Genomic DNA, 19,054 nt, shown 5'->3' with positions numbered 1-19,054 from the left:
TCACTGATAAGTTGTTCAATTAGAAGCAATCATCAGCTAGCTACTCAAGAAATATGAAGAAAGTTCTTACAGGCAATTATCTAAAACAGTATGAAAACTGGAGGAAGAAGGAGGCCTAGAAAACATTAAAGTAAGTATTTGACTCTAGATCAATTGTTTAACCTTTCTGAAACACAGTATATCTAACTACAAAATTAGAAGGTTGGATGAAGTCTCTCCAGATGTTCACTCCAAAGAGTTTTCTAATTTTGGAACATGCATGTTTTGCCTCATGCCCTCCTCCCTCCCCCATTCAAGGTACCAGTTTAATTTTGTTTTACCTAGCATATTACAAACCTATTTGCCTAAAAATCCTCCCCACGTTTTTCCCCTCAGATACTACTCATTAACATATTTTGGAAAGGATGCATAAGTTGATCAGCAATTTTGCATTGTATAATGTGTTTCTCTGAGTTTTACAACTTCAGCTAAATGTTTTGGTTAATGAAGAAAGGAGAATCATGTCAGAAGTTTTACTCACTAATGCTTTCTCTTATAGTACCATACAAATTTTAGAGTGGGAGAAAAATATACCACAATTTCAGTGAAACTACACATTTCAAAGAATAGTTTAACATCTCATCTATATGATACATCAATATCTTGGGCAGTTGATCACCAAAGCATTGGCTGAATTGCTCCCATTTCAGTGGATTTGATTTGGTTATGGAGATAGATGATTGTGACACATATGACAATTTTGGCAATTGATGAATGAAATGAATCAACTATGTGGTGATTGCACTGGCTGGTCAGTGGTCAATGTGACTTAAGAGCAAATAACTGTGGGATAAATTAATCCTTAAACTGTAGGACTATGCCATGGTATCAAAATAGAACTCAAATGGGCATTTACAATGAATACTTTTTAATGCTATAATTATAAATTAAACACTTAAAATTATTTCTGTTAATAAAATGCTTGCACTTTTTCTATCAATCTACTAACATTTACTTTATCTGAAAGGGAGGGATTGTGCCAAATGTTACTGGGAATAAAAGGATGTATAATAGCAAAGAGGCCAAAGAACCTACCAAAAAATGCCTGGGAGCCAGATGCTCTGTAAATAACTTTTCTAACAGCCTTGAATATGTCTCTGTTCTTACTTTTAAAAATAATTATCTCCAAAGAGCTTATAGTTTAGTGAATTTTATTTACAAGTTTGAGATTTTCATTTAATGCTCCTTACACTACAAAATCATTCTTAATTTATCTACATAGCAGAGATAAAAGCAAATGAATTATTTTGATGTTCTCGAATTAATTACTGTGCATGCAATAAATTCCCCTCCATCTTAATCACAGAAATTCTACAAGAACTTGTTGTAATGTTTTCCATTTTTCTCTTGATGTGTTTCTTTACCCTAAGGGATGCAAAGGTTTAAAGTGTTGTAATTATTTCTGTTTTTTCAAATATTCTACACTCACAAAAAATGCTTTTCCTTCTTCTTAAAAGAAAATTTATCAAAACACAATTCTGCAGTATCCAAAGAAGAAGTGTGTTGGTAGCAGGGTGACCAAATGTCTTGGTTTGTCCAGTACTGAGAGGTCTCCCACTTTGTAGGACTTTACATACTAACACCTAATAGTGGGTCAGTCCATGACAGACTGAGGCAGTGGATACGGCAATGAATGTCTGCATCAAAAGTTGCAATTTCAAGCCTCTTGTTAGAAGTACTTTTCTTTCATTGCTAAACAGCTGTAGAAAGCAATTAAACACCAGATAGATGAATGAATTTAATGACCTTTACATTTCCTTTACACCTGTGGTTCTCAATTCTGGCTTCTTACTGGAGTCATGTGGTTAGGTTTTCAAAAATGATCTTATTCTCTGCTAAATTGATCTGAAGGTGTCTCAGTCATCAGATATGTGTTTGAAATTCCCCAGCTGATTCTAATGTAAACTAAGAAACAGCACATTCATTCTGAGATTCAAACTAGTGTAAATTTGTCAAGAGCCATTCAAAACAAGGAGAAATACATTTCATGATCACTTGCTCACTTTTAAAATATTATTACACGTGAGTTTCCACTTCACATTTAAAACAAATGAGAACCCACAAACTTATTTTCATTCTGATTATCAATCACTACCATCTTTTGACATGATTTTTGCATAAGAAGCTATACTAGGCACTGTCCTGACATAAATATATAAAACTCAAGTTCTATGCCTTAAGAGAGCTCACTGTTGAATACATGAAAGATAACCAAATGATCAAGCAAATGACTGTACTAGGGGAAATAGCTATGGCCCAAGATGGTTGGGAAATTTGCACAGAGCAGGTAGGATTTTAAGAAGGTCTTGAATATTGGGTAAAATTTCTATGAAAGAGCCAGAAAGTGGAGAAAGGCAATATTGAAGTCATCAGATTACCAAATTTAAATATATATACAAATAATAGAGTTCACATCTTGAGCAATGCAACTATATCAAGGGATATACATAGCTCTCCATAAGGCCAAATGCTGAGCAAGGGGAAATTATTAGTTCAATCACTTTTTTGGTGATAAGCCTCTTGACACTGAAAAGAAGATAGGCAGATGAAGTAGTTGGTTTAACATAAGCATAAAGACAAGTTTGGCCTATAACATAGAAAACAAGTCACTGAAGAGAACTGCATAAGTCCCTTCTCTCATACTGGTGTCCACTGATGAGAATCAGTCATCTTTCAATAGAGGCAAATGCTGCAGAGATCATTGCCAAACATTTGAGGTTTGCAATAAATTTGATCACATACTAATGTTAAAGGAATACATTTAGAATAAAAATCATACAAAGGTCATGTGTTCTCGTTTTTGTTGTTAGGTGATTATAAATTAATTTTTAAAATTAATTTCAAATGCAATGGGTTTTTCTCTGGATTTCAAACATAAAGCATCACTGTTCTATTTGTCTTTGCCTCCTAAAATAGTTAATTTTTATATTTATTCCACTATCTGGTCTTCATGCAAGATATTAACTAAATGCCAATGAATGATCTGGATATGTATCATCTCAGAAAGTCAGGTGGCAAAATTAACATTTAAAAGGAGGCATCACTTGTTTTTCACACATTATTAACTTATATTACAATTCAAATAAGCTTACAGCTGGCAAAAAAATCTCTTCTGTAAAGTGATCTCAAACATAATAGGCTTAATCAGAGATAAATTAAATTAGGCACTCATGCATACTATAGCATATTAATTCTGAGTACTTATTAAATAAATTTTCTGCTATCAGTGGTGTGAACAACGTTATATGCAAACAAATTCTTCTAGAGGGTAGCAAATAAAGTTTATGTTTGGGATGCTGTGTGCCTGACATTTTCCCATGCCTTCTTATAATGTTAAATAATCTTTTCTGCTAATAATGGTACTAGTTTAAGTCTCCATAAATGAGTTGACTTCATTCCCAGGCAATTAAATAAAAGAATGACAGACAAAACTGCCAGAGTGGTTTTGAATTTTCCAAATGGAAGTTTCTACCTCTCTATGACAATTTTTAGAAGGCATTAGTACAAGCTAGGGAAAAATTGTCCAAAATATAAGGTAGTAAAGGGTGCATCTCATCCTGTTTTGGGTAACCTGTGTTGCCTGAGAACATTTAAAGGAGGCAATTCTTGAGGTTGAAAAAAAACATAGGCAGTAAGTTTCCAACATTTCTCATAGCAATATTTTTTTCTATCTCCTAGGAAAAGGGAAACAAAAAAAATAGGACTACATCAAACTAAAAAGTTTTTGCACAGAAAAGGAAACCATCAACAAAATCAAAAGATAACCTACTGAATGGGAGAACATATTAGCCAATGATACAGCTGATAAAGGGTTAACATCTAAATTTACAAAGAACTTATACACAGGCATAGAAACATGGAACAGACCGAAAGTAACCAGAGAGGTGGAGGGAGGGAGATAATGGTGGAAAGGGATTAGACAAAGAACGTGTATGAATGACCCATAGACATGGACAACAGTTTGAGAATTGACTATGGGAGTTGGGGGGGGATAGGTAGAGGAAGGCAAAGGGGGAAAATTGGGATAACTGTAACAAAATAATAACAAAAATGATTAAAATAAATTTAAAACATTTAAAAAAATAAGAACTAATAAAACTCCACACCAAAATAACAAGCAACCTAGTTAAAAAATGGGCAAAGGGCCTGAATAAACACCACTCCAAAGAGGATATACACATGGCCAATAGACATATTAAAAGATACTCAACATCATTAATATCAGAGAAATGCTAATTCAAACCACAATGAGACATTACCTCAAACCCGTCAGAATGGCTATCATCAATAAATCAATAGCCAACAGACTTCTGGCCAAGATGAAGGTGTAGGTACACACACTGTACTTCCTCATACAACCAAAAGGACAACAACAAATTTAAAAACAAAAAACAAGAACTGACAGAAAAATCAAACTGCATAGAAGTCTGACAACCAAGGAGATAAAGAAGAAACTATCATCCAGATGGGTATGAGGGGATAGGAGGGATGGAGACAGGCAGCCAGGTGGAGAGGACTTGCAGCAAGTCAGTGGCTAGAGGACTGGTTGAGGCAGTGGCTTGCAGACTGGGTGGTCCCAAATTTGTGTACAGATAAACTGGGAGAAAGAACTGGGGAGTGAGATAGACCATGCAATCCAGGGTTCTAGTGCAGGAAATTAAACCCTCAAAGCCTATGACTAAAAACACCTGTGGGGGTTGAGGCAGCAGGAGAAACTCCCAGCCTCACATGAGAGTCCATTGGAGAGATCCACAGAGTTCTAGAAGAATGTACACAAAACCAACCACCTGGGAATCAGTATCAGAAGGGCCCAATTAGATTGTGAGTAGAGGGGGAAGTAACTGAATACCAGCAGAGTGAAGTAAGTGGCATTGTACCCTCAGGACCCCTGCTCCACATACAGCATCACAACACAGCAAGGTGGGTTGCCCCACCTTGGTTAACATCTAAGGCTCCACCCCTTACTATGTAACAGGTCCACAAAGACCAAAAAAAAAAAGCCCAAAGGAAAGAACAGATCAAAGCTCCAGAAAAAAGCAATAAAGAGATAGCCAACTTATGAGAGTCAGTTCAAAACACTGGTAATCAGGATACTCATAGAATTGGTTGAATATCGTCACAAATTAGAGGAAAAAATGAAGGCTATAAAAAGGAAAATGTACAGGGAACCAATAGTGATGGGAAAGAAACTGAGACTCAAATCAATGATTTTGAGAAAAATGAAAAAATAAACATTCAACCAGAACAAAATGAAGAAACAAGAATTCAAAAAAAATTAGGAGAGACTTAGGAACCTCCAGGTCATCTTTAAACATTCCAACATTCGAATCATACTGGTACCAGAAAGAGAAAAGGAAGAGCAAGAAACTGAAAACTTATTTGAAAAAAGTAATGAAGGAGAACTTCCCCAATCGGACAAAGGAAATAGACTTCCAGGAAGTCCAGAAAGCTCAGAGAGTCCCAAAGAAGTTGGATCCAAGGAGGAACACACCAAGGCACATCATAATCACATTAGCCAAGGTTAAAGATAAGGAGAGAATCTTAAAAGCAGCCAGAGAAAAGGAAACAGTTACTTACAAAGGAGTTCACATCAGAGTGTCAGCTGATTTCTCAAAAGAAACCTTGCAGGCAAGAAGGGGCTGGAAAGAAATATTCAAAGTCATGAAAGGCAGGGACCTACATCCAAGATGACTCTGTCCAGCAAAGCCATCATTTAGAATGGAAGGGCAGATAAAGTGCTTCCCAGATAAGGTCAAATTAAAGGAGTTCATCATCACCCAGCCTTTATTATATGAAATATTAAAGAGACTTACTTAAGAAAAATAAGATAAAATATGAATAAAATGACAACAAACTCATAGCTATTAACAACCAACACCCCCACCCAAAAAAAACAACTAAGCAAACAACTAGAATAGGAACAGAATCGCAGAAATGGAGATCACATGGAGGGTTATCAGTGGGGGAGTGGGAGGAGGAGAGAGGGGCAAAAGGTACAGAGAATAAGCAGCATAAATGGTGGGTAGAAAATAGAAAAAGGGAGGTTAAGAATAGTATATGAAGTGTAGAAGCCAAAGAACTTAGATGTATGACACATGGACATGAACTAAAGGGGGGGGGGAATGTGGGTGGGAAGGGGTGTGCAGGGCAGAAGGAAATAAAGAGGGGAAATGGGACAACTATAATAGCATAATCAATAAAATATATTAAAAATAGTAAAATAAACAGACAGGTGTTGGTGAGGATGTGGAGAAGAGGAAAACCTTGTACACTATTGGCAGGAATGCTGATTAATGCAGCCATGGAAACAACAGTATGGAGATACTTTAAAAAATTAAAAATGGAACTGCCTTATGACCCAGTGATTCCACTTCTAGGAATATATCTGAAGAAACTCAAAACATTAATTCAAAAGAATATACAAAGCCTTTCCATAAAGTATCCAGACATGTAATGTGAAAATAGAGAGATTTATTGAACAAGATATAAGAAACATTGTACATAGGACAATGACCCCTCAGTCCCCTTCAAACTAGGCACCTTGGGTTCTACTCAATTCACACAGTTCTTTCAATTGCCATCAGCTGTCCATTGTATTTTCCTGAACCTCATTGGTGGTCTGAAATCTCTTCCCTCTCAAAGGTGATTTTAGTTTGAGAAAAGCCAGAAGTCTCAGGGCCCCAAATCTGCATTGTAGGGGGCTGAGTCACCTGGGTGATCTTACGTTTTGCCAAAAAATTCTGCATAAGACATGACGCATAAGTGGAAGCATTGTTGTGATGAAGCTGCAATCACCAGTTGTCCATAGCTACAGCCTTCTGAATCATCTGAATAGTTTGCACAGAGGAATATTCAAGCTTAATGCAACATTTGATGCAGATTTGTTGCTGTAGTTGCTCAGTCACTTTGAATGTGGTGGCCACACAGTACAGATGCTCACTCAACAGGCTAGTACCACCCCCTCTGATTGGTACAGTAAAATCATTATGTTCACACATGCACATTCCAGTCCACTCTTGTTGGCTGACAGGTTAAATAGATGTTCCACAAACTGTTCTCCTTATATTAACAATGGCTGGATATTTTCTGGACAGACTTCAATCATATGCACCCCTACGTTCACTGCAGTGTTATTTACAATAGCCAAGATTTGGAAGCAGCCCAAGTGCCCATTAATAGATGAGTGGATAAAACAGGTATGGTACATTTACACAATGGAATACCACTTGCCCATGTAATAGAAGCAAATCTTACCATTTGTGATAGCATGGATGGACCTGGAAATTATTATGCTAAGTGAAAAAAGCCAGTCAGAGAAAAAATAGCATATGATTTCACTTATATGTGGAAACTAATCAACAAAATAAACTAAGAAACAAAATAGAAATGGACTCATAGATACAAAGAATAGACTGACATCTCTGGGGGGGGGGCGGTTGGGAGGTTGTTTAAAAAAAGGTGAAGGGATTAAGGAAAAAAACCCTCATAGACAATAGTATGGTAATTACCAGAGGGAAAGGAGTGTGGGGAAGGATACAAGAAGGTAAAGGGGGAATCAATTGTGATGAAAGGAGATTTGGCTCGGGGTGATAAACACTCAATACTATATACAGATATTATTATAGAATTGTACCACTGAAATCTATGTAATTTTATTAACCAATGTTACCCCAATAAATTCAGTTAAAAGAAGGCTGAATGCTATTTTGTAAAAAAGATCCTACAATTTTTCCTTTCTTTCCTTAAATGGTAGTTATCTAAGTTATCAACTAGCACTCAGATTCAATAAGTTAGCAAATGGTGCTTCTATGAAAGAAATTATACATTCGAGCCTTCCTAAATATATGTGTATACATATATATGTATATATATACATATGTATATATATGTGTGTGTGAATATGTCAGTGAATACCCACACATTAGCTTTCTTGATGTACTTTGCCATGTTATCTTGTTCTTTTATTATTTAGTCAGACCCTTGAATGTCTATATCCAGAAGCAGTTCAAATTATGAGGTATGATACACATACCTGAAGTCTGAGAAACATGTTTTACATTCTTTGTGCTTTGCACATTTAAAACTCAATGTAAGGTGACAAGAACATTAAGCTGCCCAGTGAGCAAAATGTGAAACTAATCACCATCTGTTCTTAGCCATGGGTACAATAATTGGCAAATTAAAGTGCCTGAGAATAGCTGGGCCACCTGCATCACCTTGGAATGGCTAATGAAGACAAATGCATGCAGCTAGTTTTACTGACAACTTCACATGCAGGAGGACTGAAAGGCAACATTACAGTACATATTTAATTTACAGTAAATAATTTACTGTAAAGTACACACCCTGTAGAATTTTGTCTCTTTAAAGGATTAAAACCCCACCCCCCTCAATATTTTTATATGCATACTGGTTGAATTAAGACTATTACTTACTCCTGAAAATTCAATGCTTTTCTCTTTACATTGGCAAACTGGGATTGACTTGCTTATTAAAAATGTTAAATTTATAATTATATAACAACTATATTCAAATAGATAGAAATGCTACAAAAAAGAAAATACCTTAGTTTCAATAAAATTACACTATCCATCTATTTAATATTTACTAAATATCTACTATGTGTAAGGCATTGTGCTTGAATTTGACATGGAGATGAATGTCCTGTCCTTCAGAAGCTTGTTACTGGCTGGAGAAAAGATGTATGCATACAGAGATGCATACAGACAACCAGAAGGGACTACACACTATTGTAGAAGTACTTTCAGGATGCATCTTTTCCCCTTAGAGACTTCAAAGAGGATTCTTGAATTCTAGGATCTATAAAGAGGGCATAGAATGAAGTTTCTGATGCTGAACGTATTTGAGAAAAGTCTTCCAAAAGAAAAGAAAAGCATGGGTACAATCAAGAGGAAGGTCACAGTCTGCTTGAAGAAAAGAAATTGCCTTCAGAATAGATGAAGAAAATAAATATAGAAGGCAAGAGGTCAACTCATGATGAAGATGAAAGCTCGGCAAGGGTGAAAATATAAAGGCCCCCAGAAGAATAGTCAAAGAGTTTGGATTTAATTCTATGGGGCAGCAGTTTGCAAAACATAAGCCAGAGAACCCTGGGGAACAAGAGAGAAAGGGAATCAGACTGGGAGGCAGTAAAAGGAGTGAGAGAGAGGCCAGGCAATCAGGACTCGGCTTCAATCACAGTAGCTTTGCTAATGTTTGTTTTATATCAGGCCTTCTTAACTTTTTAAATAATATTTTCCTTTTATAATTTTAGACTTACAAAAAAGTTACAAAGATAATACAGAAAGTTCCCATAACCTCCTCACCCAGTTCCCCATTATAGTAACATCTTATATTACTATAGCAAACTTGTCACAACCAAGAAACCAACATTGGAACATTGCTATTAATTAAAATCCAGACTTCATTTACATTTCACCAGTTTTCCCACTGGTGTATTTCCTCTGTGCAAGAATCCAATCCAAGACACCACATGGCATTTAGTCATCATGTTTCTGTAGTACCTTTGATATGTGACAGTTTCCCAGGTTTTCCTTCTTAGTTATGACATTGATGGTCTTGAGGAATATTAGTCAGGTACTCTACAGACTGTTCCACATTTTTGGCTCATCTGATGTTTTCCTCATGACTAGACTAAGGTTATGGGTTTGAGAAGGAGTACCACAAAGGTGAGGTACATTTTTCATCATATCATATCAGGAAACAGACTCATCACTTGTGATGTTAACCTTGACCACTTGATTAATGTAATGTTTACTGGGTTTCCTCACAGTTAAGTTTCTTTTTCTCCCCTTTACATACTCTCTTATTTGGAAATCTCTGACTAAATTCAGCCTACATTGCAGAGTGAGGGTAAGCTTTACTTCTTGGAGGGAGCTATAGCTATATATATTATTTGTTAAAAAAACTTTTTTATTGTACTTCATTATTTACTTGTTCAGCTATTTATATTAGGATGATATTTACATATCATGTATATTTATTCAATACTTTGGGTTATAATCCAATATCATGTTATTTATTTTGTTGCTGAAACTCTTCCAGCTTTCACCATTGAGAGCCATGTCCTGTCCTTTTTATTTATAGTAAAAAATACTGTATTTTTATTGTTCCAGCCCTAGAACAAGCCATTTCTCTAAGGATCCCTAGTTCCTTTCATTGGAAGATAATATTTAGAAACCAAGATCTGGGCACTGATGTGCTAGGTGTTACTGGGCTATCACTACCCTTAAGCTCTCTCAGTAGAAAGAGCTAGGAAACATACAGGTATATGCACATAGCTATAATTATTTCTAGATCTGTGTGTGTATGTATTCATAATAACATGTTTAAGTCTAATTCAGTACTAATCTTACCCTCTTCCTTGTCTGCAAATGCCCTGACAAGGAGAAATATGGCTCCCACCACCCATTTACTTATTTGTTCCACTGCAGTATTTGAACTTTCTTTGCAAAGAAGGTTCTACCTTAATATAATAGAAAATGTGAAAATAAGCACTGTGAAAGTGTATTAATCATTTAACATAGAGAAGTTACATTACTTATATTTTTAGACATTATTCTGAGGTGAAGTAGGGGATGGATAGAAGGGAGCTAAGGTTTGAGGTAAGGACAAATGTTAGAAATAATGCTGTGGTGCTCCACACAGAAAATTAAGAACCTGAAATTGGATAGTGGCTATGGGACTGTAGAAGAAAGAGTCAATATAATAGATATTTTAAAAGCCAGCAAAGCTTTCATTTAGAATGGAAGGGCAGATAAAGTGCTTCTCAAATAAGATCAAATTCAAGGAGTTCATCATCACCAAGCCCTTATTATATGAAATGTTAAAGGGACTTACCTAAGAAAAAGAAGGTAAAAAAGATGAACAGTGAAAGGACAGCAAACTCAGTTATTAACAACCACACCTAAAACAAAAGCAAACTAAGAGGACAGCTAGATCAGGAGAAGAACCAAAGAAATGGAGATCTCATGGAGGGTTAGCAACAGGGGAGTGGGAGGAGGAGAAGGGGGGAGAAGGTACAGAGAGTAAGTAGCATAGACAGTAGATAGAAAATAGGTAGGGAGAGGGCAAGAATAGTATGGGAAATATAGAATCTAAAGAACTTGAGACACGTGGTCATAAACTAAAGGGGGGTATGGTGGGAGAGAGGGTGTGCAGGGTGGAGGCAAATGAAAGGGGGATAGAACAACTGTAATGGCATAATCAATAAAATATATTTTAAAAAAGATTAAATGCATAGAACTTAAATGATTGGATGTGGAAAGCCATAAAGAGAAGTTACCTCCTCTGGGCATTTCATGTAAGTGGAATTATGCAATGTGTTGTCTTTTTTGTCTGGTTTCTTTCACTTACCATAATGTTTTAAAGGTTCATCAACATTGCAGCACGTATCAATATTTCATTTCCTCTTTTGGCTAAGTAATATTCCAATGCATGTGAATACCATGTTTTATTCATTCATTCATTCATTCATTCATTCATTCATCAGTTGGTGGATATTTAGATTATTTGTATTTTTCAAATAGTAGAAATAATATTGCTATAAATACTAGCAATATTAGTTTTTTATGTGTGAACATGTATTTTCAATTTTCGTGGGTCTGTACCTAGGCATGGAGTTGCAGAGTAAAATAATTACAATTAATTTTTTTGAGGAAATGCTAAACTGTTTTCCATAATGGCTGTGTAATTTTACATTCCCACAAAAATGTATGAGGGTTCCAAATGCTCCACTCCTCATCAACATTTATTATTGCCTGTCTTTTTTTATAATATTATAGTAATCCAAGTGGGTACAAAGTGATATCTTGTAATTCTGACTTGCATTTTCCTATTGACTAATGATGTTGGGTATGTAAAATATTAAAAATTCATAAAATTTTTAGTAATAAATAAAATAAAAAGCATGCAGGAATTTTGCACTAAAACTATAAAATATTGTTGAGCAATATTAAAGAAGAGCTATATAAATGTAGAAAGGGTATATGTGTATGGATTGGAAGACTCAATTTGGATAAGGAGTCAATTCTTTGCAAATTGAGCCCTAGATTGAACATATTCCCAGTCATAACTCCACCAACCTGATTATTCTTAGCAACTGAAAAGCTAAGACATGGCATGGAGCATGCTGGACCCAAAAAGGAAAGGTTGTCAGATGTAACAGCAATGAAGTGGGGCTTGAAAAGGAAGTGTAACACAAGAACATGGAGCATTGTGCCTCCGATACCCTTCCCATCTGGTATTTAGGCCCATGAAGTTATGATCTTTTTTGAAAGTCACCTTTGCAGGTCACATTTAATTAATTTTCTTATTTATTGGTTAACAAACATTTAAATCACAGCCTACTTGGGCAAAGTTCTATGCATGCTCTCTATGACTTCAGCAAAATGAAGATGGGTGAGGTAATTTAAGAAAAAAATGTTCTAAGTGCAGTATGAGGAGAGGTTAATATTTCCATCTCCTCTTTCAAGGTTTGTTTTCAAAATACAATTTTAGCATTTTCAATCAATAATACATCAGCATATTTTTACAAATTACATATATTCTCAGAGAAAAAAGGTCACAGAATCCATGTATATTATCTTTGTGGAGAAGCACAAAAGTAAAAATACATTTTTATAAATTATATTTTCTAAAACAGAAGTGTTATTTTTATAAGTAGACATTTTTCATGCAAGTGAAGCTTATTAATATCCTTTACTTTCAATTTAGTAATGTTCCTAATAAGGAAAACTGAGCTCTGGAATGTTGAAAACTATTTCGTCCCATTACAACTGCTGTCCTTTGGGTTGTCAGATATAAATATTTGTGCTATTTCTAAGAAAATGTGATTAGTGGATTTTTACTCAGGATTTTAAAACAACAAAAAATTATTTTAAATTAAAGAAAAAATACATTCCATTCTTTTAACTCATCCTTATTTTGGGATTATGTATTCTCTACTGAAATTTAGGGTGGGATTTCTAACAGTGATGCCATTGTTCAGTTAATAGCAGTTCCGTGTGTGCAAATTTCAAATGGAAATTTTCTCATAAACTTTTGCTTATACTATTTATTCAAATGTCCATATTTTCAGGAAAGACTTTAGAAAAATGTCTTTCTATAAAAAGGTGTTTCTTTCCGTGAATATAGAAAGGAACTCCTTCCCTTACCTCCAGCACACATACACACACAAACCTTGTACCATCAATATAAGCTAAAGATAAAATTAAAGAAACGTTGGCAGCAACCCAAATTCTGGGATGATAGGAAAGAGAAAACTGCTCAGCAGTCATGTCTCTTAGCTCTTATCTTTTCCTCACACTTCTCTCTCCTAGGATAGGGGGCTGGGATGTCTGTAGTCTATGACCTCTTTCTTGAGTGGCAACACAGGCTGTGAGTCAGGTCCTCTGCACTTTAATGCTATATTATTCTTCCCCTTGAGGGGAACCTTATTGTTAGGAGAAAGTAAAATGTAATATGCAAATGAAAGTAGTATTTGTAAATCATCTTTCTGGGTTTTACCACCAATACACTTGTCATGTTAAAGCATCCTTTCAATTTCAATAGTAATGAATATGTCAGATAAGTACATATTAGGAGACCTATATTCAAAGAAAGTTTACCCCTGACTTTAGGTGAATCCACTGTTTTCTAAATTAATGCAAGTTGCTTACTTAGGAGGGTAAAAGGCCAAACTTTTGTAATTCCTCCCAGTATGGATTATCACAGAGTAAAATTATTAAGGGGAAACTAAGGATTCATGAAGCAGTATAGAGGTTTCTGTTGTTGTTGGTTGAGGCTGTTATTAGCCACAGCTTATATTACTGTATTTACTTGAGAAAGTATAACTGTCCTTGAGATTAATCATTACATAATTCCAACAAGTGTGCTTTCCTTAGTTCACCCAAATTAGAGAGGCTTCCCTATATTAATTTTGTCTCTTTCACAAGCATCCTTGAGACTTTGTCCTTATTAATTATTTATGTCTATTTCTCAAAAATTAAGAGCACACTGAAATTTAACAGTTTTCTAAGTCCCTAACATATTAGCTTTGTTTTCTGCCTAACTTGTTAACCTCATTTTGTCTTCAATAGTTTCTGAAACAATGCACTGAAATCTTTAAATCTTGCATGATTATATCTTCAGTAAAAAAAAATCCAAATTCAGGTTTCAATTTACTTAAAATGAATTTTCTGACCTTCTAATCTGAGTTAAAAACCACACTTATTTACTCACTCTTCTCCATCTATTTTGAATTTTAACAGATATTTTCTCAAATCCTACCTAAAAAATGTATAATCCAACAGCATGACTAGTCTTATTTCTGCCAAGCTATTGTTGGTCTAATTATCTTTCTTTTCTTTTTTCCATCTTTAATTTTCTTACTTTTAAAAAACTCTGGAATTGATATAAAATAAAGGAAATAGAAAATGTAGAATGATGTCAGTAAGCAAATTATGGGACACTTTTCCTCATTTTCCACTGAAAACTGATTTTCTTGGATGGTGCCAGAACCCAGCAGCTCTAATCCATCTCATGAGAGCATGAGTCTGCAACAGAAGGGGAGAGAAAGGAAGGAAAGACTGCTGATCTGGTGATAATCTGAGCTGAGACCCGATGCAGCACGTTGGAGGCAGGCAGGTGGACAGAGCAGCTATTAGACTTTCCAAAGTAAAATTTACCAGGACAAAGAGTGTGTAATTTGTTGAAATTCCTCACACTTATTAACAAATAAGCCAAATGAGAAGCCAAGGCGACCCATGCATCTAGCATCAGATGGATACTAATAAAATCATATGCTACTGTTAGAAAATAGTACTAGTAATATCTTACTGGGAATATTAGTACTACCAGGAAAAAATTCTACTGTGAAACATATGTGACTAAGATTGAAAAGCATTTCTTCACTGTCTTCACACATACATAAAGCCTATAAATAATAATGTGGTGATGCCCAGTAGCAGTTCTAAGTACTATGTGCAAAAATTTCTGACAGAAACTCTAATTTCTGAGGTCTTACACTTAGACACAAAAGTCTGATAAAAGCTAAACTTGCCACAAATCTTAGCTGAGTAGAACTTCATTAAATACAACAAAAATAAAGATTAGCGGGGTGGGAACCCTACAAACTTGATCTTCAGAAATGTCCAGAGTATTGCTTACAAGGGAGACCAAAGAAAATTCTCAATACGTATTAATCTTTTCATACAGAAAATTACATTTGGCAAGTAGTAAGATCATTTACAGTCCAATAATTTCCGGTATCTTGAAGGGAATAAATAACTTAAAGGAGAATTAAACCCAGGAAAGGCTCTGTCACTTCTAGAAATAATTACTTTTTCTCTTGAATTTTTCAAAGTTGCATTTTTTTAGTGGTGTCAAATGGCTCAGCCCATAATAATATACAAAAAATATAACTGTCCAAGAAAAAGCTTTCATCTCTTAGAGTAACAAAACAACAGATTTTGAGAATAGTCTAAACTCTAAGACACATAGCTCTTACAATTTCAAGGAAGTGCACATTTATTTTTTAGAACCCTAAAAAATCTGGAAACCTTAACAAGAGACTTTAATTTTAATAATTTTTGAGAACTGATGCTTTCTGTTAACTCTGATCTTTCATTTGTTTTTAGAGTTCCACTTTCAATCACAGGAGGTCTAAATATTGAAATTAAACATTCTAGTAGATGATAGAGGACTGCTAGAAATGTTAAAATACTTCTAAGTCAAATGACCATGTAACCTCTACAAATTTTATTATTTTGTTTATGCATTCAATTATTCAACAAAGATTTATTTAGCACATCTAGACAAAATACTCACAAATTATTCCTAAAATCTACCAGAAAGTACAAATATATGTTTACTTAAGGAATTTTGATAGCTTCCATTTTGAAAGTACCAGACTCTAAAATATATATTTAACTGGAGATAAATAATCTTTTTCCTGTATAAAAGCCATCATGTTTTAATTATGGGCTAAAACTGACTAATACAGTGAGCTTGTATGAGAAAAATTAAGATTGTAAATAAACTGCTAGGTAATTTCACAATGGGGTTAATGGAAGTTTTTCTCTACATACAATATGATCATTAGCAGACTAGTAAGTCTTATTTGGAATGGTAAGGAAAAAGTAGTCTTATTTGAAATGGTAAGGCAAAAAAGTCTTATTTGGAATGTAAAATTTTTCCTATAAAAATTATATATAGAAAGAATTCTCCTTTTTATAGAAAAAAACTTTCCTATAAAAGTTTTTATAGGAAAATGTTATACATTATATTCTCTAGAGATAGCTATTATACATGAAACAACAAAGAAGATATGATCACTTTATTACATACCCAGGAATTAAGGGAATCTGGTTTTAGAATAATCTAGTCATCTTCCACTCCATCATCTTTGACACCTCATTTCTGCTTTTCCTCCCAAAGACTTTCTTCTCCCTCCTCTTCTCTTTCTTCAACATAGTCATCATAATCTCCTTCATCCTGAATTTCCTCTCTCATTAAGTATGAGAGTCCCACTTCCTCTTCTCCCTTTCCCAATTCTAAGCCTGCTTCATCTTCATCCTCATCTTCCTCCTTTTTTTCCTCATATGCTTCAGGTAGACCATATTCAACTTCCTCTTCATCATCTTCATCTCCATCCACATCATCCTCCACTCCCAAGTCTGGTGGTTCATTACCCTCCTGATCAAATCCATCTAATTATGAGATTTGTTGCAGCAGTTCAAAAATACTCTCTCTGTAATCTTCTAGAATTGTGATCTTACAGTTAAACAAGTCAAGACTTCAATTTTTTTTAAATTTTGCAGAGTTTCTAGTGCATTGACATTTTTTGTTTTGTTCCCACTCAGACTGAAGTGGGTAAGATTAGGACTTCTCTGCCAGGACCTCCAAGCCTTCAGAAATTCTTTTTGTTAATAAGTTCCAACTTTCAAAGTTTACTTAAGTTGGGAAGCCAGGCCAGTGAACTTAGGTCCACATTAACCATTCTCAGAAACTCTATCCTTTTTAAAGTATCAGTCAGACCCTCAATTTCCCCATTGACACAATGGCAATTACTAGGACTCACTATGGCCCTGTGTCACTTTATGCTCCTTCTGAGGATACCATGATATTCTTTATGCTCCTGCTAGAGGTGATTTGGATCCTGGCTGCATTCGAGGGTAGATTTATCTGTTGTGAGATAAATCCTGAAATTGTACCTGACTTGTGGTCACCAATTTAATGTCAGAGGCTAAGAATTGGAAATAATCCTTTCTTTTGTCTTTCATTCTTTCTTATTTGTCTTTGCCCTATTTCTTTTGTCTTTCCTCACTGTTTAGACACAATAAAACTTGATTGAGATGAAATTGGTAAAGCCACATTACCACAGGTAATGCTCATAGAAAAAACCAGGGGGAAAGGACAGAGGCACACTTAACAATAACAACAAAACAAAATAGAAAACATTATTGACAAGAAGGAAATAAAAAGTTTCACAGTTTAATTTAGTGAACAAATATTTTCCCAAGTACCTATTCTATGGTAGGCAGGATACAGCAATACTGTATGGTAAATGCATATGTCTACTATGAATGAGGAGATAGATACAGGAAGATGGTTGTCCAGAAAAAAAAGAGCTGCTAGATGTTCTGGTATGAGAAGGTAGATGTACTTTATATGTGGAACTATATGACAATTAAGAATGAGCCAGATATTCACATATTCACAGATAATTCTGAAAAAAATAATGTGAGGAAAAGCAAGTTGCAAAGGTATAAATTCAGTGTGATCTCATCCACGTAAAATTAAAAATAGTATTCTCTCTATATAAACACAGACATTTATTAGTTATGGGCATATTAGATATAAATAGATATATATCCATAGCTGATATTTATATATGTTATATTATCTCTGGGGATGGGTAAATAGGAAGGATAGTGAGTTTTTTCACTTAAAAAAAACAGAGATCAAAAGCAAATATGATGGTATCAACATTTTAAAATATTAAATAATAAGCCCTGGCTGGTGTAGCTCAGTGGATTGAGAGCAGACCTGCGAACCAGAGGATCGTAGTTTGATTCCCAGTCAAGGGACATGCCTAGATTGCAGGCCAGTTCCCAGGAGAGGATGCATGAGAGGCAACCATACATTGATGTTTCTCTCCCTCTCTCCTTCACTTCCCTTCTAAAGATAAATAAATAAAATCTTGAAAAAAAATTAAATAATAAAATGTAGATTTATTATTTTCTATAAATTTAAACTATTTCATATAAAAATTAACCTGAAACTAATATAATAGTGTATATCAACTGTAACTGAAACATTTTCCCAATTTTAAAAATTTATGTTTTTAAAAATTTTTATGGTTTAAAGAATAATGCTATGGAAATTTAGGTGATTTGAAGGAACTATTCCAGTAAGTCTAATTTTCTTACTTTTGAGTCCAGAATATATAAGACTGATTATTTTCCATCTTTGACAAGAAGAAAAACAGACAGTTAATATGAAGGAAAAGACTGTTCCTGATATAAGTTAGTGACAATTTTGCAAATGGATGGTTATTTCCAGATGAAAGTGAATTATCTGAACATAATTACACTCAATCTTACAGCTTTTAATTTTTTTTGTTTTTTTACTTTATTGATGTATTTTATTTTTGTTTTTATTTAATTATTGATTAAGTACAGTTTTCTGTCTTTTACTCCCATCCCAGACCCCCACCAGTGATTCCCACCTCCCTCCCATTTCTACCCCACTTAGTTGTTGTCCCTGCGTCCTTTATACTTGTTCCTGTAAATCCTTCCCCCTTTTCCCCTGAAATTCTCTCCCCTCTCCCCTCTGGTACCTGTCAGCCTGTTCTCTCTTTTAGTGTCTTTGGTCATATTTTGCTTGCTGTTTGTATCATTGTTTACATTCCTGTTAAAGGTGAGATCATATGATATTTTTCTTTTACCACCTGGCTTATTTCACTCAGCATAATGCTTTCCAGTTCCATCCATGCTGTTGCAATGGGTAGGTG

At 34.7% G+C, this 19,054-nt stretch overlaps 1 protein-coding gene and 1 pseudogene across 1 annotated transcript in view; both read right to left on the bottom strand.

Moving 5' to 3' along the window:
* ENOX1 (ecto-NOX disulfide-thiol exchanger 1) overlaps positions 1-19,054 on the bottom strand; it is a 700,008-nt gene that overhangs the window by 306,548 nt on the left and 374,406 nt on the right. The gene's annotated exons all lie outside the window — the stretch shown is intronic.
* On the bottom strand, positions 16,420-17,101 carry LOC119039444 (acidic leucine-rich nuclear phosphoprotein 32 family member E-like; annotated as a pseudogene).

This window comes from Artibeus jamaicensis, unplaced genomic scaffold (genome assembly GCF_021234435.1).
Source record: "Artibeus jamaicensis isolate MK-2021 breed Jamaican fruit bat unplaced genomic scaffold, CSHL_Jam_final contig_414, whole genome shotgun sequence".
Classification (NCBI taxonomy): Eukaryota; Metazoa; Chordata; class Mammalia; order Chiroptera; family Phyllostomidae; genus Artibeus; species Artibeus jamaicensis.
The sequence above is the reverse complement of the archived record's forward strand: the minus strand, read 5'-3'. Positions and strand labels throughout refer to the sequence as shown.